Raw genomic sequence first — 24,811 nt, 5'->3', positions numbered from 1 at the left:
TAGATTATTTCAGAACCTGGCTTTGTATTTGAGTCTATATGGGACCAGTGCTTCAGTGCTTGCTTTTAGTTGACCATAGTAACTGTCCACAAATGCAGTAGTGTGTGAAATTTACACAGATTTTAGGTCTGCCTGTGACAGGGTTGGATATCTGGCATTTACTGATAAATTTAAGAATCTGGGACACTCAAACAAGTTGCTAAGACCCATAGCTGAATTGTTAGGTAACAGAATATGGTGGTGTAGGGGATATGATGGTCAAAGAGGCAAGATAATGGAGTAGGGACAAGGTGAGCCACAAAGATCTATTCTTGGATCATATCTATTTAAGTTGTACCTGATAGATATAAACATTTCTTAGAATATTTTACTGCTTCTATACCGATGATCTAAAACTCAGAAAGGTAATTACTGTTGTGGATAATCATATCAACCTGGACAAAAGTTTGGATATTTTGAACTGAGATTCACATAACATGTTTAGAAATAAGGCAATTATTAAACTAATTTCTTTTGAAAAAGGTAAAGCCATCATGAATTAAGCTCATGAAACTGACAGTTCATAATATAGTGGAGGGCCAAGCATTTAGGGTTTCACGTCTTTCTTGTGACACCCCTGATTTTGTAGCAGAGTTAGAGTATCTTAGGAAAGCATTTGCTAGTAGGGGTTATAATCAAAGTGAAATTGAACATGCATATTTGAAAGTTATGAATGAAAGAGAAAGATGGGGTAAACCCTACTTCTCTGATGCAATTAGATATCAGAAGGAGAATAAACCTTTGAATTTAAGTATCCCTGTGATTCTGCCTTATACAGAAGATATCAGGAAAGTAAGGGACATAATCAATAAAAACTGGCATATTTTAATGGTGGATCAGAACCTGCGACCTTGTGGGTGAACGCCCAAGATTCATTTATAAGAACAGAAGGAATCTAAAACAGCAATTGTGTTACCCTAGAGTGTACTGATCCATTGATCCTTTAGAGGCAGGTACTTATAAATGTGGAACTTGTGCATTTTGCGCATACATAGACACAGCTAGGTTTTTTAGACATCATGATATGAACTATTCATGGCAATTGAGAGTTAAAGCTGATTGCAGCACCAGTAATGTTGTATATGTGGCACATTGTGTGGAATGTTTTAAATTCTATGTGGGCAAGTCTAATCGTCATCCAAAGGAAAGGACTAGAGATCATGTTTATTGTACTAGGAAGGGACATGACTATAGTGCCCTAGCTAAACATACCCTTTCGTTAGGTGATACACATAGTTTTTTATTCCAGGTGCTGCATGTACAGCTAGAAAATATTAGAATGGGGGATATTGTTAATGCCACTGAGAATGTAGAACTTCAATGGATCTTACATTTGGGGGCACACCATGGGTCAGGGCTTAATGATTGTGTTCCCCTCAAACCTGTGTTAAAAGGCAGAAGATTGCATTGTTAATGTATTTTATGTCTTTAAATTTTAATTGTTTTTTGGAGGGATTTTTATGTGATCTGATTGATCCATCTGTCTGTATACACTATATTTAACTTGATTATTGTTTTTTTCAATATGTCTGCTGAAGTATTGTGCATCAATATGAAAGTGCTTACATTCTTTTTTGTTTTATTAAAAGTTGTTTTTTATTGGATCCGTTTGCCTCTGCCGTTTCGTTTTTTGTACATTCTAATTGGTGGATTAGCTCTTCTTCTTCTTCTGGGTGGTTGTTGTTTTTTGCATTATTTTGTTTTGAGAGCATAGGGGAAGGCAATGTACATGTTATGGATGCAGACATGCTTCAAACTCAAGTAACAATTCTGAATTCGAGACTGGATGATTTTATGGCTGAACAACAGAATCCTCTGTTGTCTGGTGAGATACTGAATGTTCTGGATGATTGCGTATCCCTTGGTAATGCTTCAACCTCTAAAATTTGTGAGCTAAAAAAGAATATTGAGAATGACCTTTTCAGGTTTAAAAGGCTACAACATCAGCACTTCCACTTGGAGGCATGCCTCAATATGAATGTAATACCAAAGTGTTTAAGAGTTTTAAATATGCCTACGTATGATGACATCTACCCTGCACTCTTAGCACAATGGCAACAGATTAATTTGGACACCAGAAAAGCATACTTGAAGCTTTTAATTACTTTTTTTCAGCCCATGGAATTGGAGCTGAATAATAAAATAACTGGACAACAAAGTGAATTAGCCAAGACAGCGGGTGATGAGTATTTGGATCTTTACTCAAATGAACTGACTGAAAAGGTCAGTAGCTATGAGAAGAAATTTATCATAATCCAAAATACAAACCAGTACCAATACAACACAAAACCAATCCAGTAGACTTCCAGAATTGAATACCGTGAGAGCAACAACTTTTTTATTGTACAAAATAAAAGAGATTAAGTGCTTTCATCCGAGTGTAACACAGCACTTCATCAGAATCTAAGCACACATCTAATTAAAACCATTTAAATGCAATTCCAATTAAATCACATGACACTATAATAATTTAGGAATCAAGTTAAAAATTTAAACCTTAAAGTTAAATACAGACCAAAAGTTCAAAATTTTATGAACTAATATGTTAATGGAAAAATTGATACTTCTTTATACTATTGCAATGTCCATAAACTTTAAAAATGATATAATAAAATCAATTTTAGACTTAACATTTTTAAAAATGAACTTTTTAAGAATGAGTAGCTGTTAACATACTATGTGTTCCTCTAAATAAAAATGTCATATATTAGAAAGTAACTGTTGTCAGATACTATAATACATAGGATCTGAGTTTTAACAAACTAGTAATACTTAAGTGGTCATTCAACCCAGGTGGATGTAAAGCCTCTAGCTTTAGTTGCCATTTAAGTTTTTTGGCTTCCAGTATGTCTTTCCAAGGACCCCCTCTTGGAATCAAATCACCTTTGTCAATACCAAAGTATAAAAATCCATAACTAGCATATTGCCCAATGTGTTTGGCCAAGGAGTTTGTATTTCTGGCATGTCTAATATCTAACTGGTCCTCATGAAATCGTTCCTTAAAATGTCGAGGTTTTGCCCACATTAAAAACATGTGCAAACCTTGCACACAGCAATATGCACAATACCCTTAGTGTTGCAGTTACAATGAAGACGGGTAAAGTGTTCTGCCATTAACTAATAATGAGTTCCCTTCCTTAATATGAGAACACTGGGAGCACCCTCCACATTTATAAGTCCCAGTTCTCCTCTTGTTTAATCCTGGCCGTTCAAGGTGGTCCTTAATAAATTTCCATTTTCGGAATACAGTCTTCGGTTCATTCCCAATACATTCTACCACCCTTTCACAACACAAAAAAATGTTCCAGTTTTTCCTCAATACCTTTGCTTTATTGGCATGGTCTAAACTGTATGCTGTAACAAATGCATATGAAAACCTGTTATTCTCATCATATCCTATAAGGGTTCCATCACCAAGGTGGACCTCTTCATCCCTCAAAATGGGTTTATAAACTCCCACTCTCTTTTACTGGCAACCTCACTGTAAATGTTGGAAATTAGGGGTTCAGGGTGACCACGATAGTAAGCATTTACTTCAATTTTTCACCTTCATGAAAAAAATTATCCCTCCTCAGACAGCAAACGTGCCAACCTAACATATTATCCCTTAATATGGCCTCTCTTTTGATGGTATGGGTGACTACTGTCATAATGAGGAAGGCTTTTTGAATAAGTAGGCTTTCGAAAAATATTGCTCGCATACCTCTACTGAGAATAGTCTTTACTGATTTCCACATCTAAGTAACTGATACTGTTTTGGTTCATATTAAAAGTAAACCTCAAAAAGGAGGTGGTACTGATACAATAATCAAGAAAAGATGTAATGTCATCCATCGGTCCTTTCCAAGCAATAAAAATGTCATCCAAAAATCGACAATAGACATCCCAGTGTTTCTCATGGTGACACCCCCTTAAAAATCTTTTCTCCCACTCCAATATAATAATGTTGGAGAATATGGGGGTGCAAGATGCCCCCATGGCCACTCCACATTTCTGTAAAAAATATTGACCTTCAAAAAACACGTAGTTGTTTTTGAGAACAGTTTCCATCAGGGTAACTAAGACATATACTTCATTGTTAGAAAAATCCCCTATTGAAACCAGAAAATCCTGAAACCACTCAGTACCAAGCTCATGAGGGATGACATTAAATAAATTAATGACATCAACAGTAAAAAAAAATTATTTTGTCCTTAAAAGGTAGGTTCCTAATTTTCCTCAAAAAAATCCCACAAGAATTTACAAACAGTGGAATAGGCTTCTAGACATTTCTTCAATTTAATGTCAATATACTTCGCTAAAGGGTGTATTTTGGCCTTAGATGCATTGACAATAGGGTGAAGGGGAGGATCAATCAAATTTTTATGTATTTTCGGGAGTCCGAAGATGGCTGGAACAATGGGATATTCATGAGACAAAAAATTGTTTTCCTCAAAGGAAATAGCACCCTGGTCTAACATATCTTTGACAAGGTAATTAATGTGCACATTGGATAAATTCACTAAATTAACTGAGGCTTCCTCACACATATTGTCATCAAATAGCATCATATTCATCTTGTTACAATAATCCACCTTAGTCATGACAACAACCCCCCCCCCCCAACCTTGTCAGGTTTCATAACTCTCAGCGTTTTATCTAAACACAATGTTTTAAGTAAGTTATATTCTGCAGGGGTGAGGTTATACTCAATGTTCGGATAAGCACTTCCTAATATTTTCCTGAACTCAAATTCACATATTTTCTCAAAAATAATAAGAGATAATTGCAGTGGTGGGTTAAACAAACTTTTACAAGTAATCTCACTAGTAGTGTAATGCCCATCACTATTTTTAAACAATAAACACAAATTCAACTTTCTCAGGAACAATTTGAGGTCAATAAATACATTCTCAATTTTAGCACGCCCAGAGGGTACAAAATTAAACCCTTTACTTAAAAGCGTAGCATGCTCACAATCATAATCCTGTTCTGTATAATTGTACAAGTTAAAGTCACCTTCAAAGTTAGTAATGATGGTTGGACCAGTCTGTAATATATCCTCGTCGGTCAAGCAGCAAAAAAGAGTGGAACTTGTATCCACTTCTATCTCCGTCGCCATTGTGGGTTGTAATTTGTAGATCCTCTCCACTGGTTCTGATAAGACTGTTGCTGCTGATTCAGGTTTTGGTTCCTCAGTTCTTTTGAATGCCTCAAAGGGGCCTGTTCTAAAGAAACGCCCTGCCCAAATGAATCCATCTGAGCCTGTGCATTCACATTTTTGTCTTCTAAATTGACCCCTGCATTGTGCAGAGATCTTGGCAAAGGATAGGCATGCCCCCCTACTGTATTCAAGCCTATCTCCTTCAACATTTTTGAGTTTCTGGTTCCTGATGTCGTGGGAAATCCTGTTGGCTTTTTTGAGTATTTTCTGATATTTATTTCCACTATGTGCAAAAAGCAAATCATTTTTGATGTTTTTCTCCAGTTCAACAATATCTTTTCTTAAAGAGTCAAGTTCTTTATTATTGTGTTAAATCATAATTCCCATCAAATCACAACCCTGTTTATCAAAAAAATTAAGCAGTCCGAAATGTTGGTGGGGAGTTTGGAATCAAACCATTGGGAAATTTCCAAGTCCTGAGTCCCTTCGGGACTTGTTTGTTCTAAATACATTCCCCAAAGTATTCATTCTCAATAAGAAGTTTCCTGTACTTTATAATTTTAATTTCAAATTGCTCCATAGACATATTAAAAGTCAAGTTAAGATTACTGGTCTCAGTATTCAAACGGGAAGGGACATTTTTAACCAAACAGTAATGGACAACGGTGAATTAGTATTACCTTGTGTGTCTCATTACGTTCACCAGAACTAGTACTTTGTCCACCAAAAAACTGCTGTAATACAGGTGGGGTGTCAGACATACCATTGTCCTCATGAATACTGCTTTTGCTGGCCTCCAGACGTAAAATTCTATCCAGAAGTTGTGAAACTTGTTGCAAAAATTGTTGAATCAATTGTGTTAAAAGTCCAGTCTCCAGTACAGCTCCTCCAAGTTGCCCAGGCGGTGGGGTCCCACAAGGTCCACAGGAATTGGATGAAGATGAAGACAGCAAAATCTAAAATACAAACCAGGAACCAATACAACACAAAACCAATCCAGTAGCCTTCCAGTATTGAACACCATGAGAGCTACAACTTTTTTATTATACAAAATAAAAGAGATTAAGCGCTTTCATCTGAGTGTAATACAGGACTTCATCAGAATCTAAGCACACATCTAATTAAAACCATTTAAATACAATTCCAATTAAATCACATAACACTATAATAATTTAGTAATCAAGTTAAAATTTTAAACCATAAAGTTAAATACAAATCAAAAGTAACAAATATGTTAATGTAAAATTGATACTTCTTTATACTACTGCAATGACCATAAACTTTAGAAATGATATAATAAAATCAATTTTAGTCTTAATATTTTTAAAAAGGAACTTTTTAACAATGAGGAGCTGTTAATATAGTATGTGTTCCTCTAAGTAAAAATGTCATATATTAGAAAGTAACTGTTGTCAGATACTATAATACATAAGATCTGAGGTTTAACAAACTAGTAATACTTAAGTGGTCATTCAACCCAGGTGGATGGAAAGCCTCTAGCTTTAGTTGCCATTTAAGTTCTTTGGCTTCCAGTATGTCCTTCCAAGGACCCCCTCTTGGATTCAAATCAACTTTGTCAATGCCAAAGTATACAAATCCATGACTAGCATATTGCCCAATGTGTTTGGCCAAGGAGTTTGTATTTCTATCATGTCCAATATCTAACTGGTGCTCATAAATTCATTCCTTAAAATGTCTTGAGGTTTTGCCCACATAAAAACATGTGCAAACCTTGCACACAGCGATATACGCAATACCCAGTTAGAATGAAGATGGGTAAAGTGTTCTACCATTAACTAATAATGAGTTCCCTTCCTTAATATGAGGACAATGGGAGCACCCTCCACATTTATAAGTCCCAGTTCTCCTGTTGTTTAATCCTGGCCATTCAAGGTGGTCCTTAATAGATTTCCATTTTCTGAATACAACCTTCAGTTCATCCCAATACATTCAACCACCCCTTCACAACACGAAAATATGTTCCAGTTTTTCCTCAATATCTTTGCTATATTGGCATGGTCTGAACTGCATGCTGTATCAAATGCATATGAAAACTTGTTATTCTCATCATATCCTATAGGGGTTCCACCACCAAGGTGGACCTCTTCATCCTTCAAAATCAATTTATAAAACCCCCCTCCTCTCTTTTTCTGGCATCCTCACTGTAAATGTTGAACATTAGAGGTTCAGGGTAACCATGCTTAGTGAGCATTTTCTTCATTTTTCATTCTTTGGCACTGACAAAGTTGATTTGAATCCAAGAGGGGGTCCTTGGAAAGACATACTGGAAGCCAAAAAACTTAAATGGCAACTAAAGCTAAAGGCTTTACATCCACCTGGGTTGAATGACCACTTAAGTATTACTAGTTTGTTAAAACTCAGATCCTATGTATTATAGTATCTGACAACAGTTACTTTCTAATATATGACATTTTTACTTAGAGGAACACATAGTATGTTAACAGCTCCTCATTCTTAAAAAGTTCCTTTTTAAAAATATTAAGTCTAAAATTGATTTTATTATATCATTTCTAAAGTTTATGGGCATTGCAGTAGTATAAAGAAGTATCAATTTTACATTAACATATTAGTTCATAAAATGTTGAACTTTTGGTCTGTATTTAACTTTATAGTTTTAAATTTTAACTTGATTGCTAAATTATTATATTGTCATGTGATTTAATTGGAATTGTATTTAAATGGTTTTAATTAGATGTGTGCTTAGATTCTGATGAAGTCCTGGTCCATAGGACCATGGCCAAAATTGCTACGTCCCTTCACAAAATATAGGAAGCTAATGCCTGGGCACAAAACAAATATTGGATCTATTTATATTAAGTAAAAACTGAAAGAGGTCAAAGGACAAAATCCTGGGTCGAGATGAGAGAATAACCTTGTTATTGTGGAGAAATAGTAAGGGAATCAGCTAACAACAATAGACATATAATCATTAATGTGTTATCATAACCTGGGAGCAACAATGTAGCACAAGATCAGTATAAAAATCAAAGAAGACCAAAGTGCCGACCAATGATTGAATGGGAAATATCCCAAATCCAAAACAATTATCGAGAAAACCCAGAACTCATAGGGCAACTGGCACCAGGCTCAATGATATATAATCAGACTAAGGTTGTGTTCAAAAGCACAAATGGTGTAAAGATTGTTGTACCTGAAGTGTAACATGAATGATTATATATGGAAGAACCCGGATTTGGTATAAATATCCTCAAAAGATTCAGAAATATTATACAAATAGTCATACGTAGCAATTTTGAAACTGGCCAGTATTTGGCCCTGGCTCACTTTGGCTATTATTGTCCCTTCAACCTATGATTGGTCATGGTCCTATGATACTGACGTAGCAATCCCAATTATTTTGGGCTAATGTTATTATTGTCAAATATCTATATGGACATAAATATATTGTCAATATTTTTATGAGTAGTTGATTTTTTGTTCTTCTGAGTTTAATATTGAATGATATTATAATTATTGCTATCAGCAATTTCTGATAAAGCATCAACATGGATCTACTCAGTTTTGTCTCAGGTCTATCAGCAGACAGAGAGGATCTTGGAGCATTTGGGCTGGGTCCCACTATAAACAATGGTAACATTAGTGACCCCTTGGGGCCTGAGTCCACTTGTGGTCTAGCCTTTGATAAGTTGCATAAGCACCTTAGATCTTTAAGATCTAATGTATGGCACTCTAAGCTTTTCAAGGCCTATATGGCCAAAGGTATCACACCAAGAGGGCTCAGAATCAGAATACAACCCCATGTGGGCAAAGCTGATGAGTTAAATAGTCAATGGGCAGCTATACAACAACAGGCCACAATGTCTTTTGTTGAGGCCTTGGCCAAGTACCATGACAGAGTAATTGACCGTGAGATCAATATAGTTATCGAATTGTGCAATGAAGTACAACAATTTGAGGGTGACAGTTTTTTTACCAAACATTTGAACAAGGTGGCAAATGATCTTAGCAACCTTGAGGAGCAACTCAAGATCAGAAAAATTAAAAAAATTTCTGCATGATCAACTAGACTACCAGGGTGCCAACCCTTTCAGCAATTCTAACAAACATGTTAGATTTACACCAAATCAACCTAGAACTCCAAAAAGAAAAAGGCCCAGGTCCATCCTTAGGAAATGAACCACAGACAATGGTTCATCCACTGATGATCCATCATCCTGCACAGACAGCGACATACACTTATCAGATTCACTGAACCCCAAAAGGACGCATGGATTTGTCCCTTTAGGACAAAATATAAACGAGGGGGGAGGAAGCACAGGAAAAATCAACAACATTCAAAGTCTGTTGAAACTAGCAACGCAGAAATAAACAAGAATGTAAATGTAAATGTTTAAATTTATCAGACTTTGTTTTGTCACCCACTCATTTGTCTATTCTCAATAAAGGTCTTACTTTTATCCCCGGTTTTGTGGTATCTGAGGATGTCCTGGCACAAGATGTTATGTCTTTTTGCAGAATTTTATATCTTAAGCTGCAGTTTGGTGATCTGGATGGTAATTACAATCATGACAAATTTTTATATCACAAATCAAGATACCTTCCTCCCATGCATCCCATTGTACACCAGTTTCAGAGCAGTATTCTCAAAGATCTGTATTATTCTGGCTCTGACACTCGCGTCAAACCCAATAATTTGTCATTGAGTGAGAAACAGGCAATCATCGAATTACAGAATAACAGGAAAATAGTCATAATTTCTGCTGACAAAGGTGGGGCGGTAGTAGTCATGAACTGGTCCGACTATGATAAGGAGGCCAAGAGACAACTTTCGGACAGACGCTATTATTCTGAAATGTCAATCAACCCCACTTTTAGGTTTAAGAAACAGATCGATGACTTTCTATCTACTGCTAGGGATGAAGGTATCATTACAGCAAATGTGATGCAGCAGCTAACAATTCAGAACTCTGCCAATCAATACATCTATTTTTTACCCAAGATACACAAGGATCCAGTTAATCCACCAGGTAGACCTATTGTGTCAGGTAGGGGATACATCACTGAACCACTATCGATATTTCTGACCAAATATTTGAAGCCTTTACTATCACGGGTACATTCCCATTTACAGGACACTACTGAATTTCTACAAATCATTTCTGATATACAGTTGGAACCGGGGTGGTTAATGTGCACACTTGATGTCAGCGCTCTATATACCAACATTCCTCACAAGGTAGGTTTGGAAGCTCTGGCCCATTGGCTAAATGTGGCTGGTTTATATGAGCCAGACTTCAATTCTTTTCTGGTAGGTCTTGCAGAACATGTCCTTACTAATAACATCTTCTTTTATCAGGATACTTGCTACTGGAAAACCAAGGGTACAGCAATGGGGGCATCCTTTGCCCCCATATATGCTGACCTTTTCATGGCCTTCATTGAAGAGCAAATCATTTATGACAACAGCCACAATATATATTTGGATGAAATTGACATCTGGAGACGTTATTTGGATGATTGCTGGATGGTATGGAGGGCAGATGTGGAGTATTTAGCCGAATTTATTTCTTACCTGAATGATAACAAATGGGGTCTACAATTTACAGCAAACTATCATGTAAGTACCATTACCTTTCTTGATGTTATGATCAACAGACAACCTGACCATACTTTAAGCACACAGGTTTTCAGGAAGTACCCCGAATATAACACTGTCCTCCATGCATCGAGCTTTCATCCTCCTCACATCGCTAGAAACATCCCGAAATCTCAATTTATATGTATGAGGCGGATTTGTTCTCATGAAGCCTCTTTTCAAGAACACAGACAGATTCAGATCCAGGGGATATCATATGGGACATGCTCTACAAGCCAGCAACTGGGCCAACACACAACACAGGGAGGATTTGTTAACCTACAAACTACAGAACAGGGAGGAACCACAACCTATCAGGTTTGTAACCACTTATGCCAGGAACTCTGATTTATTAATCAACATGCATACATAGACACTGGAACATATTATAATGTGATCAAGAACTAGCCAACATAATACCAGACAGATGCCTGTTTTCATTTCGCAAAGGTAAGAACTTGGCATCTTGCTTTAACCATTACAAACATACACAAGACACTGGGTACACTCACTTACAACAAACCACCTTGACTGGTGAACCTCTGATTGGCTGCTTCCCATGTGGCCACTGTATCAATTGTGATAAAGCTATCAAGTCTAAACAATTTACGAGTAGAAATTGTGCCATGGTCTATGACATCCAATTTTTTGCTAATTGTAGCAGCGACTGGTTAGTCTATTTGGCAAAATGCACCTGCGGGTCCTTTTACATTGGACAAACATCTCGTCCTCTCAGGCTCAGAATCTCTGAACATGTAAGTAACATTAAAAATAAAAAAGTTAACAATGCTTTGTATAAACCTTGCTTGGCACACAAAACTGCAAAATTTACTTTCATGATCATTGATATGGTCAAGGGCAACAAAACTAACAAAACTGGATGGCATTCTATTTTAGATTCTAAAGAAAAGAAATGGATTGTAAATCTAGGTGGATTGTTCCCACCTGGCCTCAATGAGCAATTTTGAAAATGAACCAATGGAGTTGCACTTGAATGTATTTAAACTGCAGCATTTGACTCTTCTGGTTTACACTGATGAAGGCTGTGTTTTTTTACCAGCCGAAACCAGTCTGGTTAATTGTCTTTATGCTATTATAATCAATAAATGTTCTTTTCAGGTCACAGTTTGCTGGCTCATCTTGTTTTTTTGGATATTGTTAATGCCACTGAGAATGTAGAACTTCAATGGATCTTACGTTTGGGGGCACACCATGGGTCAGGGCTTAATGATCGTGTTCCCCTCAAACCTGTGTAAATAGGCAGAAGACTGCATCAGTAATGTGTTTCATGTCTTTAAATTTTAACTGTTTTTTGGAGGGATTTTTATGTGATGTGATTGGTCCATCTATCTGTATACACTATATTTAACTTGATTATTGTTTTTTCAATATGTCTGATGAAGTATTGTGTAGCAATACAAAAACACATTCTTTTTTGTTTTATTAAATGTTTAGAAATAAGGCAATTATTAAACTAATTTCTTTTGACAAAGGTAAAGCCATCATGAATTAAGCTCATGAAACTGACAGTTCATAACATAGTGGAGGGCCAAGCATTTAGGGTTTTACATCTTTCTTGTGACACCGCTGATTTTGTAGCAGAGTTAGAGTATCTTAGGAAAGCATTTGCTAGTAGGGGTTATAATCAAAGTGAAATTGAACATGCACATTTGTAAGTTATGAATGAAAGAGAAAGATGGGGTAAACCCTACTTCTCTGATGCAATTAGATATCAGAAGGAGAATAAACCTTTGAATTCAAGTATCCCTGTGATTCTGCCTTATACACAAGATATCAGGAAAGTAAGAGACATAATCAATAAAAACTGACATATTTTAATGGTGGATCAGAAGACCTGCGACCTTGTGGGTGAACGCCCAAGAATCATTTATAAGAACAGAAGGAATCTAAAACAACAATTGTGTTACCCTAGAGTGTACCGATCCATTGATCCTTTAGAGGCAGGTACTTATAAATGTGGAACTTGTGCATTTTGCGCATACATAGATACAGCTAGGTTTTTTAGACATCATGATATGAACTATTTATGGCAATTGAGAGTTAAAGCTGATTGCAACACCAGTAATGTTGTATATGTGGCACATTGTGTGGTATGTTTTAAATTATATGTGGGCAAGTCTAATCGTCGTCCAAAGGAAAGGACTAGAGATCATGTTTATTGTATTAGGAAGGGACATAACTATAGTGCCCTAGCTAAACATACCCTTTCATTAGGTGATACACATAATTTTTTATTCCAGGTGCTGCATGTACAGCTAGAAAATATTAGAATGGGGGATATTGTTAATGCCACTGAGAATGTAGAACTTCAATGGATCTTACATTTGGGGGCACACCATGGGTCAGGGCTTAATGAATGTGTTCCCCTCAAACCTGTGTTAAAAGGCAGAAGATTGCATCATTAATGTATTTTGTCTTTAAATTTTAATTGTTTTTTGGAGGGATTTTTATGTGATGTGATTGATCCACCTGTCTATATACACTATATTTAACGTGATTATTGTTTTTTTCAATATGTCTGATGAAGTATTGTGCATCAATATGAAAGCACTTACATTCTTTTTTGTTTTATTAAAAGTTGTTTTTTATTGGCCCCGTTTGCCTCTGCCGTTTCATTTTTTGTACATTCTAATTGGTTGGTTAGCTCTACTTCTTCTAGGTGGTTGTTGTTTCTTGCATTATTTTGTTTTGAGAGCATAGCGGAAGGCAATGTACATATTATGGATGCAGACATGCTTCGAACTCAAGTAACAATTCTGAATTCGGGACTGGATGATTTTATGGCTGAACAACAGAATCCTCTGTTGTCTGGTGAGATACTGAATGTTCAGAATGATTGCGTATCCCTTGGTAATGCTTCAACCTCTAACATTTGTGAGTTAAAAACGAATATTGAGAATGACCTTTTCAGGTTTAAAAGGCTACAACATCAGTGCTTCCACTTGGAGGCATGCCTCAATATGAATGTAATACCAAAGGGTTTAAGAGTTTTAAATATGCCTACGTATGGTGACATCTACCCTGCACTCTTAGCCCAATGGCAACAGATTAATTTGGGCACCAGAAAAGCATACTTGAAGCTTTTAATTACTTTTTTTCAGCGCATGGAATTGGAGCTGAATAATAAAATAATTGGACAACAAAATGAATTAGTTCAGCAAGAAAAGAACACTGTCAGGGTAAGGTATCACCTCCCAAAAAAAGCACAAATCCAAAATCAGAAGAGGATGATACTCCACAACAAATGAAGCAAAACCAGATGAATGAAAAGACAAGTCCTTTATTCGAATAAGTAAGCGCTTTCACGTTGCTTGGAATGCTTCATCAGACTTCAACAAACCATAAAATTTAAATCAACTTATATATAAGTAAAACACCAATGAAAAACACATTAGCAAGTCACATGTAAGTTACAAAAATACATCATTTCCTTTCCATAAAAATTATATAAATATATCATAAAGATCTCATGTTAATAAATGAATAGTAGAAGTAAAATATTAAAACATACTAAAACACATATTGCATAGTGAGACTTATTACTACTGTTTTAATGTTTCAAAGGTTTATCTAATAAAAATGGTCTCAATGAAAATTTATCATTGAGACCATGACCTTTATTCGCAGATAGCTTAATAATCCATTTTGCATCAGCTTTTTCTGTCTTATTGCCAATATTACCAAGTCTTTCAGTCTCTGTTAACTGTCCTATTACTAAAAATCTAAAGGCATGTATATATATATATAATTTTTATGGAAAGGAAATGATGTATTTTTGTAACTTACATGTGACTTGCTAATGTGTTTTTCATTGGTGTTTTACTTATATATAAGTTGATTTAAATTTTATGGTTTGTTGAAGTCTGATGAAGCGTTCCAAGCAACGTGAAAGCGCTTACTTATTCGAATAAAGGACTTGTCTTTTCATTCATCTGGTTTTGCTTCGTTTGTTGTGGAGTATCATCCTCTTCTGATTTTGAACAAAATGAATTAGCCAAGACGGAGGGTGATGAATATGTGGATATTTACTCAAATGAACTGACTGAAAAGGTCAGTAGCTATGAGAAGAAATTTATCATAATCCAAAATACAAACCAGTACCAATACAACACAAAACCAATCCAGTAGACTTCCAGAATTGAATACCTGAATACCGTGAGAGCAGCAACTTTTTTATTGTACAAAATAAAAAAGATTAAGTGCTTTAATCTGAGTGTAACACAGCACTTCATCAGAATCTAAGCACACATCTAATTAAAACCATTTAAATGCAATTCCAATTAAATCACATGACACTATAATAATTTAGGAATCAAGTTAAAATTTTAAACCTTAAAGTTAAATACAGACCAAAAGTTCAAAATTTTATGAACTAATAAACTTTAGAAATTATATAATAAAATCAATTTTAGACTTAATATTTTTAAAAAGGAACTTTTTAAGAATGAGGAGCTGTTAACATAGTATGTGTTCCTCTAAATAAAAATGTCATATATTAGAAATTAACTTTTGTCAGATACTATAATACATAAGATCTGAGGTTTAACAAACTAATAATACTTAAGTGGTCATTCAACTCAGGTGGATGTAAAGCCTCTAGCTTTAGTTGCCATTTAAGTTCTTTGGCTTCCAATATGTCCTTCCAAGGACCCCCTCTTGGATTCAAATCAACTTTGTCAATGCCAAAGTATACAGATCCATGACTAGCATATTGCCCAATGTGTTTGGCCAAGGAGTTTGTATTTCTGGCATGTCTAATATCTAACGTCCTCATAAATTCGTTCCTTAAAATGTCGAGGTTTTGCCCACATAAAAACATGTGCAAACCTTGCACACAGCAATATACACAATACCCTTAGTGTTGCAGTTACAATGAAGATGGGTAAAGTGTTCTGCCATTAACTAATAATGAGTTCCCTTCCTTAATATGAGAACACTGGGAGCACCCTCCACATTTATAAGTCCCAGTTCTCCTGTTGTTTAATCCTGGCCATTCAAGGTGGTCCTTAATAGATTTCCCTTTTCGGAATACAATCTTCGGTTCATTCCCAATACATTCAACCACCCCTTCACAAAATAAAAAAATGTTCCAGTTTTTCTTCAATACCTTTGCTTTATTGGCATGGTGTAAACTGCATGCTGTAACAAATGCATATGAAAACCTGTTATTCTCATCATATCCTATAAGGGTTCCATCACCAAGGTGGACCTCTTCATCCCTCAAAATGGGTTTATAAACTCCCCCTCTCTTTTACTGGCAACCTCACTGTAAATGTTGGAAATTAGAGGTTCAGGGTGAACACGCTTAGTAAGCATTTTCTTCAATTTTTTACCTTCATGAAAAAAATGATCCCTCCTCAGACAGCAAATGTGCCAACCTAACATATTGGCCCTTAATAAGGTCTCTCTTTTGATGGTATGGGTGACTACTGTCATACTGGGGAAGGCTATTTGAATAAGTAGGCTTTCGAAAAATATTGCTCACATACCTCTGCTGAGAATAGTCTTTACTGATTTCCAAATCTAAGTAACTGATACTGTTTTGGTTCATATTAAAAGTAAACCTCAAAAAGGAGGTGGTACTGATACAATAATCAAGAAAAGATGTAATGTCATCCATCGGTCCTTTCCAAGCAATAAAAATGTCATCCAAAAATCGACAATAGACATCCCAGTGTTTCTCATGGTGACACCCCCTTAAAAATATTTTCTCCCACTCCAGTATAATAATGTTGGAGAATATGGGGGTGCAAGCTGCCCCCATGGCCACTCCACATTTCTGTAAAAAATATTGACCTTCAAAAAACGCATAGTTGTTTTTGAGAACAGTTTCCATCAGGGTAACTAAGACATATACTTCATTGTTAGAAAAATCCCCTGTTGAAGCCAGATAATCCTGAAACCACTCAGTTTATATATTGTCATCCCTCATGAGCTTGGTACTAACGACATCAACAGTAAAAAAAAATAATTTTGTCCCTAAAAGGTAGGTTTCTAATTTTCCTCAAAAAAATCCCATGAATCTTTACAAACAGTGGAATAGGCTTCTAGACATTTCTTCAATTTAATGTCAATATACTTCGCTAAAGGGTGTATTTTGGCCATAGATGCATTGACAATAGGGTGAAGGGGAGGATCAATCAAATATTTATGTATTTTCGGGAATCCGAAGATGGCTGGAACAATGGGATATTCATGAGACAAAAAATTGTTTTCCTCAAAGGAAATAGCACCCTGTTCTAACATATCTTTGACAAGGTAATTAATGTGCACATTGGATAAATTCACTAAATTAACTGAGGCTTCCTCATACATATTGTCATCAAATAGCATCATATTCATCTTGTTACAATAATCCACCTTAGTCATGACAACAACCCCCCTCCCCCACCCTTGTCAGGTTTCATAACTCTCAGTGTTTTATCTAAACACAATGTTTTAAGTAAGTTATATCCTGCAGGGGTGAGGTTATACTCAATGTTCGGATAGGCACTTCCTAATATTTTCCTGAACTCAAATTCACATATTTTCTCAAAAATAATAAGAGGTAATTGCAGTGGTGGGTTAAACAAACTTTTACAAGTAATCTCACTAGTAGTGTAATGCCCATCACTATTTTTAAACAATAAACACAAATTCAACTTTCTCAGGAACAATTTGAGGTCAATAAATACATTTTCAATTTTAGCACGCCCAGACGGTACAAAATTAAACCCTTTACTTAAAAGCGTAGCATGCTCACAATCATAATCCTGTTCTGTATAATTGTACAAGTTAAAGTCACCTTCAAAGTTAGTAATAACGGTTGGACCAATCTGTAATATATCATTGTCGGTCAAGCAGCAAAAAAGAGTGGAACTTGTATCCACTTCTATCTCCGTTGCCATTGTGGGTTGTAATTTGTAGGTCCTCTCCACTGGTTCTGATAAGACTGTTGCTACTGATTCAGCTTTTGGTTCCTCAGCTCTTTTGAATGCCTCAAAGAGCCCTGTTCTAAAGGGACGCCCTGCCCAAATGACTCCATCTGAGCCTGTGTATTCACATTTTCGTCTTCTAAATTGACCCCTGCATTGCGCCGAGATCTCAGCAAAGGATAGGCATGCCCCTCTACTGTATTCAAGCCTATCTCCTTCAATCTTTTGTGTTTTTGGTTCCTGACATCATGGGAAATCCTGTTGGCTTTTTCAAGTATTTTCTGATATTTATTTCCACTATGTACAAAAAGCAAATCATTTTTGATGTTTTTCTCCAGTTCAACAATATCTTTTCTTAAAGAGTCAAGTTCTTTATTATTGTGTTAAATCATAATCCCCATCAAATCGCAACCCTGTTTATCAAAAAAATTAAGCAGTCCGAAATGTTGGGGGGGGGAGTTTGGAATCAAACCATTGGGAAATTTCCAAGTCCTGAGTCCCTTCGGGACTTGTTTGTTCTTAATACATTCCGCAAAGTATTCATTCTCAATAAGAAGTTTCCTGTACTTTATAATTTTAATTTCAAATTGCTCCATAGACATATTAAAAGTCAAGTTAAGATTACTGGTCTCAGTATTCAAACGGGAAGGGGCATTGTTTAACCAAACAGTAATGGACAATGGTGAATTAGTATTACCTTGTGTGCCCCATTACATTCACCAGAACTAGTACTTTGTCCATCAAAAAACTGCTGTAATACAGGTGGGGTGTCAGGCATACCATTGTCCTCATGAATACTGCTTTTGTTGGCCTCCAGACGTAAAATTCTATCCAGAATTTGAGAAACTTGTTGCCAAAGTTGTATCAATTATGTTAAAAGTCCAGTCTCCAGTACAACTCCTCCAAGTTGCCCAGGCGGTGGGGACCCACAAGATCCACAGGAATTGGATGAAGATGAAGACAGCAAAATCTAAAATACAAACCAGGAACCAATACAACACAAAACCAATCCAGTAGACTTCCAGAATTGAACACCGTGAGAGCTACAACTTTTTTATTGTACAAAATAAAAGAGATTAAGCGCTTTCATCTGAGTGTAACACAGGACTTCATCAGAATCTAAGCACACATCTAATTAAAACCATTTAAATGCAATTCCAATTAAATCACATAACACTATAATAATTTAGTAATCAAGTTAAAATTTTAAACCTTAAAGTTAAATACAAATCAAAAGTTCAGAATTTTGTGAACTAATATGTTAATGTAAAATTGATACTTCTTTATACTATTGCAATGCCCATAAACTTTAGAAATAATATAATAAAATCAATTTTAGACTTAATATTTTTAAAAAGGAACTTTTTAAGAATGAGGAGCTGTTAACATAGTATGTGTTCCTCTAAATAAAAATGTCATATATTAGAAAGTAACTGTTGTCAGATACTATAATACATAAGATCTGAGGTTTAACAAACTAATAATACTTAAGTGGTCATTCAACCCAGGTGAATGTAAAGCTTCTAGCTTTAGTTGCCATTTAAGTTTTTTGGCTTCCAGTATGTCCTTCCAAGGACCCCCTCTTGGATTCAAATCAACTTTGTCAATGCCAAAGAATAAAAATCCATGACTAGCATATTGCCCAATGTGTTTGGCCAAGGAGTTTGTATTTCTGGCTTGTCCAATATCTAACTGGTGCTCATAAATTCATTCCTTAAACTGTCTTGAGGTTTTGATCACATAAAAACATGTGCAAACCTTGCACACAGCGATATACACAATACCCTTAGTGTTGCAGTTACAATGAAGACGGGTAAAGTGTTCTACCATTAACTAATAATGAGTTCCCTTCCTTAATATGAGGACACTGGGAGCACCCTCCAAATTTATAAGTCCCAGTTCTCCTGTTGTTTAATCTTGGCCATTCAAGGTGGTCCTTAATAGATTTCCCTTTTCTGAATACAACCTTCGGTTCATTCCAATACATTCAACCACCCCTTCACAACACGAAACAATGTTCCAGTTTTTCCTCAATACCTTTGCTATATTGGCATGGTCTAAACTGCATGCTGTAACAAATGCATATGAAAACCTGTTATTCTCATCATATCCTATAAGGGTTCCATCACCAAGGTGGACCTCTTCATCCTTTAAAATCAGTTTATAAAACCCCCTCCTCTCTTTTTCTGGCAACCTCACTGTAAATGTTGAACATTAGAGGTTCAGGGTAACCATGCTTAGTGAGTATTTTCTTCATTTTTCATTCTTTTGCATTGACAAAGTTGATTTGATTCCAAGAGGGAGTCCTTGGAAAGACATACTGGAAGCCAAAAATCTTAAATGGCAACTAAAGCTAGAGGCTTTACATCCACCTGGGTTGAATGATCACTTAAGTATTACTAGTTTGCTAAAACTCAGATCCTATGTTTTATAGTATCTGACAACAGTTACTTTCTAATATATGACATTTTTACTTAGAGGAACACATAGTATGTTAACAGCTCCTCATTCTTAAAAAGTTCCTTTTTAAAAATATTAAGTCTAAAATTGATTTTATTATATCATTTCTAAAGTTTATGGGCATTGCAGTAGTATAAAGAAGTATCAATTTTCCATTAACACATTAGTTCATAAAATGTTGAACTTTTGGTCTGTATTTAACTTTATAGTTTAAAATTTTAACTTGATTGCTAAATTATTATATTGTCATGTGATTTAATTGGAATTGTATTTAACTGGTTTTAATTAGATGTGTGCTTAGATTCTGATGAAGTCCTGTGTTACACTCAGATGAAAGTGCTTAATCTCTTTTATTTTGTACAATAAAAAAAGTTGTTGCTCTCACGGTGTTCATTTCTGGAAGTCTACTGGATTGGTTTTGTGAAGAAATTGATCATGCAGAAAAAGAAAAAACTGACAAGAGAAGTGTTCAATTCTTCACATCAGCAGGATTTTACCTGGCCTAAATTTCATAATTCACCTGAGAGGTCAGAGACATTGCAGAAATCTTCAGAAGTTGAATCGTCCAACTCAGTGAACTCTGAAGGTATATCATCCAATCGAATTTCAGATGCAAATATCTCATCCCCAGAGCCACCATTTCAATGTATTCTACTTCAATTGTGGGTCCGCCTACTGTTGTTAATTCCGGTTCCGCTTCTTTGGCTGCTGAAGTGGGACTGGTTGTAAGATGCAAAATTATACCATCGCATAAGGAGCAGGTTTTTCCTGTATTGCCTTTATCTTTTCAGAGTCAGAGGAAGAAGTTGTTTGATCAAGGAATATCCAGAGGAGGCCAGAAAAGGAAGGAGCCGCCTCTACAGCCTCAGACTTGAAATTTGAAGAAGATGTGGGGCGTAGAAACTTAGGATTATTATGGAATATTTCACGATACACATTGACTGAAGCGGAGCATACATTATTGACAAAAGGTTTGACTTTCATACCTACTGTTAAATCTGATTGTAGTGACTTGTTAATTCAATTGTGGCAATTTTCCCGCAATGTTACATTGAAACTACTATTTGTAAGTAATGAAATTAGTCAGACTTTTAAAAAAACGAGCACATTTGTGCCCAATTTACCACATAATATAGAAGTGTTTATTCAAGCATGTGAATGAGATTTTTATGACAACTTTAGAGATGTATCTATTGATTCACAAAGTAATCTATCTAGCGAAGAATAGCAGGCAATTTATAGTTTACAAAGGAATGATAAAATAACAATCCGCCCTTCAGATAAAGGCGGACAATTTGTGGTGCTTGATTCCAACTATCATGCTACAGAAATGAGAATGATGTTATCTGATTTTTAACGTTTATCAGTGCAAAATATGATGAAAAGTATAAGTAATGTTTTAGATGAAAGTTTCTGCTTGGGTCTTATAACTAAAGAAATGTTAGAGTTTTTTACAGTCACTAAACTCTTGATTGCCCAGATATATGCACTGCCCAAAATACATAAAAATCCTACACAACCCAAGTTTAGACCAATTATAGCAGGATGGCTCACTGAGCCAATCTCAATATATTTGGACAAGCAGCTTAGGGTAGTGTTAGATGACTACCCTATTGTACTTAAAGACACTGAACACTTTCTGCATGACTTATATGAGGTGACAGCAGGACCTAGTAATTTTAAATTTGACCTATTAGTGACTCTAGATGTAGTATCACTTTTTACATGCATCCCTAACCAAGAAGGTATCTCCATGGTTAAAGTTTGTTTGATAAGACATGGAAAGTATGGGGCACAGCACATTGATTTTATCTGCATGCTCTTAGAGTTGGTGTTAGAGCACAACATATTTTTGTTTGATAAGATTTGATAATGGCAAACAGCTGGTGTGGCCATGGGCACCAGCTGTGCCAATTCATATGCTAATTTAGTCATGATGGAATGGGAACATTAATGTATACAGCAAGGCAAGGACTTCCCAGTCTGGTTTTATCGACGTTTTGTCGATGACCTTTTTATAGGCTGGACTGGCAAATAAGAAGACCTTTTACAATTTGTGCATGGCTTAAAAAACAGTAGTCCCTTTCTTAAGTTTACTTGAAATAAGTTGGATACTAAAATTGACTATCTGGATGTAACCGTTAATAAAACGGATAGTGGTTTATCTACTAGGTTGCATGGATGGCACAGTGGTGCAGCGGTAGCATTGTCATCTCACAACAAAAATTCTCCTGTTTGATTCTTGGCTGGGGTGCCTTCCGTGTGGAGTCTGCATGTCCTCCCTGCATTCATGTGGGTTTCCTCTGAGTGCGCCAGTTTCGTACAACACTACAAAAACATACATCCGGAGTGTTTCTCCCCGGGCTTTTGCTGAAAATTGGCTTTGTTCCAAGTCAGACTTTCCCAGTTAACAAATGTTAAATAAATAAAAATAAATAAATAGAAACAAATGCTATCATCCTGCATTTCTTTTCAGGGAAAGCATGCATCTGCCCCATATATTTCACAATATAGCAGAGGGCCAAGCATTTAGGGTTTCATGTCTTTCCTGTGACACCTCTGATTTTGTGGCAGAGTTAGAGAATCTTAGGAAAGCATTTGCTAGTAGGGGTTAGAATCAAAGTGAAATTGAACATGCATATTTGAGAGTTATGAATGAAAGAAAAAGACAGGGTAAACCCTACTTCTCTGATGCACTTAAATATCAGAAGGCGAATAAACTTTTGAATTCAAGTATCCCTGTGATTCTGCCTTATACAGAAGATATCAGGAAAGTAAGGGACTTAATCAATAAAAACTGGCATATTTTAATGGTGGATCAGAAGACTTGTGACCTTGTGGGTGAACATCCAAGATTCATTTATAAGAACAGAAGGAATCTAAAACAGCAATTGTGTTACCCTAGAATGTACCGATCCATTGATCCTTTAGAGGCAGGTACTTATAAATGTGGAACTTGTGTATTTTGCACATACATAGATACATCTAGTTTTTTTAGACATCCTGATACAAACTATTTATGGCACTTGAGAGTTAAAGCTGATTGCAGCACCAGTAATGTTGTATATGTGGCACATTGTGTGGTATGTTTTAAATTCTATGTGGGCAAGTCTAATCGTCATCCAAAGGAAAGGACTAGAGATCATGTTTATTGTACTAGGAAGGGACATGACTATAGTGCCCTAGCTAAACATACCCTTTCATTAGGTGATACACATAGTTTTTTATTCCAGATGCTGCATGAACAGCTAGAAAATGTTAGAATGAGGGATATTGTTAATACTACTGAGAATGTAGAACTTCAATGGATCTTACATTTGGGGGCACACTATGGGTCAGGGCTTAATGATCGTGTTCCCCTCAAACCTGTGTTAAAAGGCAGAAGACTGCATCGGTAATGTGTTTCATGTCTTTAAATTTTAATTGTTTTTGGAGGGATTTTTATGTGATCTGATTGGTCCATCTATCTGCATACACTATATTTAACTTGATTATTGTTTTTTCAATATGTCTGATGAAGTATTGTGTATCGATACAAAAACACATTCTTTTTTGTTTTATTAAATGTTTAGAAATAAGGCAATTATTAAACTAATTTTCTTTGACAAAGGTAAAGCCATCATGAATTAAGCTCATGAAACTGACAAGTTGAAACATATAAAGATTAGCTGTATTTTTTGAAACTAAAAACACCAAAGTCCATGTCGATAATGTGGCAAAGGAAGACAGTAGGCTATTAAGATGTGTTTGTAAATTTATTAATAACAGAAAATAAGAAGACTTTAAGAGCATGTTATAGTTTAATCAGACATATATCCAAATATAGCAGTGTTGTCTGTGTACCCATCAGTAAAGAATGACTGTAAAAAAATTTGAGAATGTCCTTAAGATATTTATGAAAATAGTAAACAAATTTGTTGGTCAGGAATAAATGGTTAACTTCATTGGATCTATTTTCTTAAGACAGAAAAATCTTATCTTCATTTAAAGGCCAAAAGTCCATGTTCTTATAGGGGTACCTGGACTGAATAAAAATTGGGGTGGTACACATATTAAGTTGTTAAAATTTATGTACAGGAACAATAGAACAATTAAAAGAGTTTCAGAAAGGGTTGTTATTATTTGTAATAAGTTATCAAATAATATCAAAGATTGTAAAAGTATATTAGCACCTAAGAAGGCTTTAGATAAATGTCATGGTAAGAAATATCTGTTTTAGGTGGGCAACATGAACTCTTTTACAAAGTCCCTGTTTTATATTGTACTGCTTAATCATAGACATACTCCTTTTAATGGGTAACTTTTCACAAAGTATACCTTTATTAGACCAGGTCAGATTGCATTGTTGACCAATAACTCCTTTCTTTTAACTTTTCCTGCATGACTCATCACTGCAGCAAAAGCTGTGGGTTTTACTAGTTCATAGGTGTGTACTAGGCTAATGGCCCTGGAGCCTTTACAAGCCTAGCCCATAGGATTACCCTGGCATCATGCCACCCAACCTTAGTTCCCAGTGCCTCTGTCGAGTAGAGCCAATGGAGTGATCCCCGAGGTGAATTTTCTATTTCCCATAAACTCATCAAGATTTCTGTTGAAGTGGGCCAGTGAGGTGCTCTG

The sequence above is a fragment of the Protopterus annectens genome, chromosome 1.part1, assembly GCF_019279795.1.
Source record: "Protopterus annectens isolate FY-2018-M chromosome 1.part1, PAN1.0, whole genome shotgun sequence".
Lineage (NCBI taxonomy): Eukaryota > Metazoa > Chordata > Ceratodontiformes > Protopteridae > Protopterus > Protopterus annectens.
Note: the sequence above shows the minus strand (reverse complement) of the source record.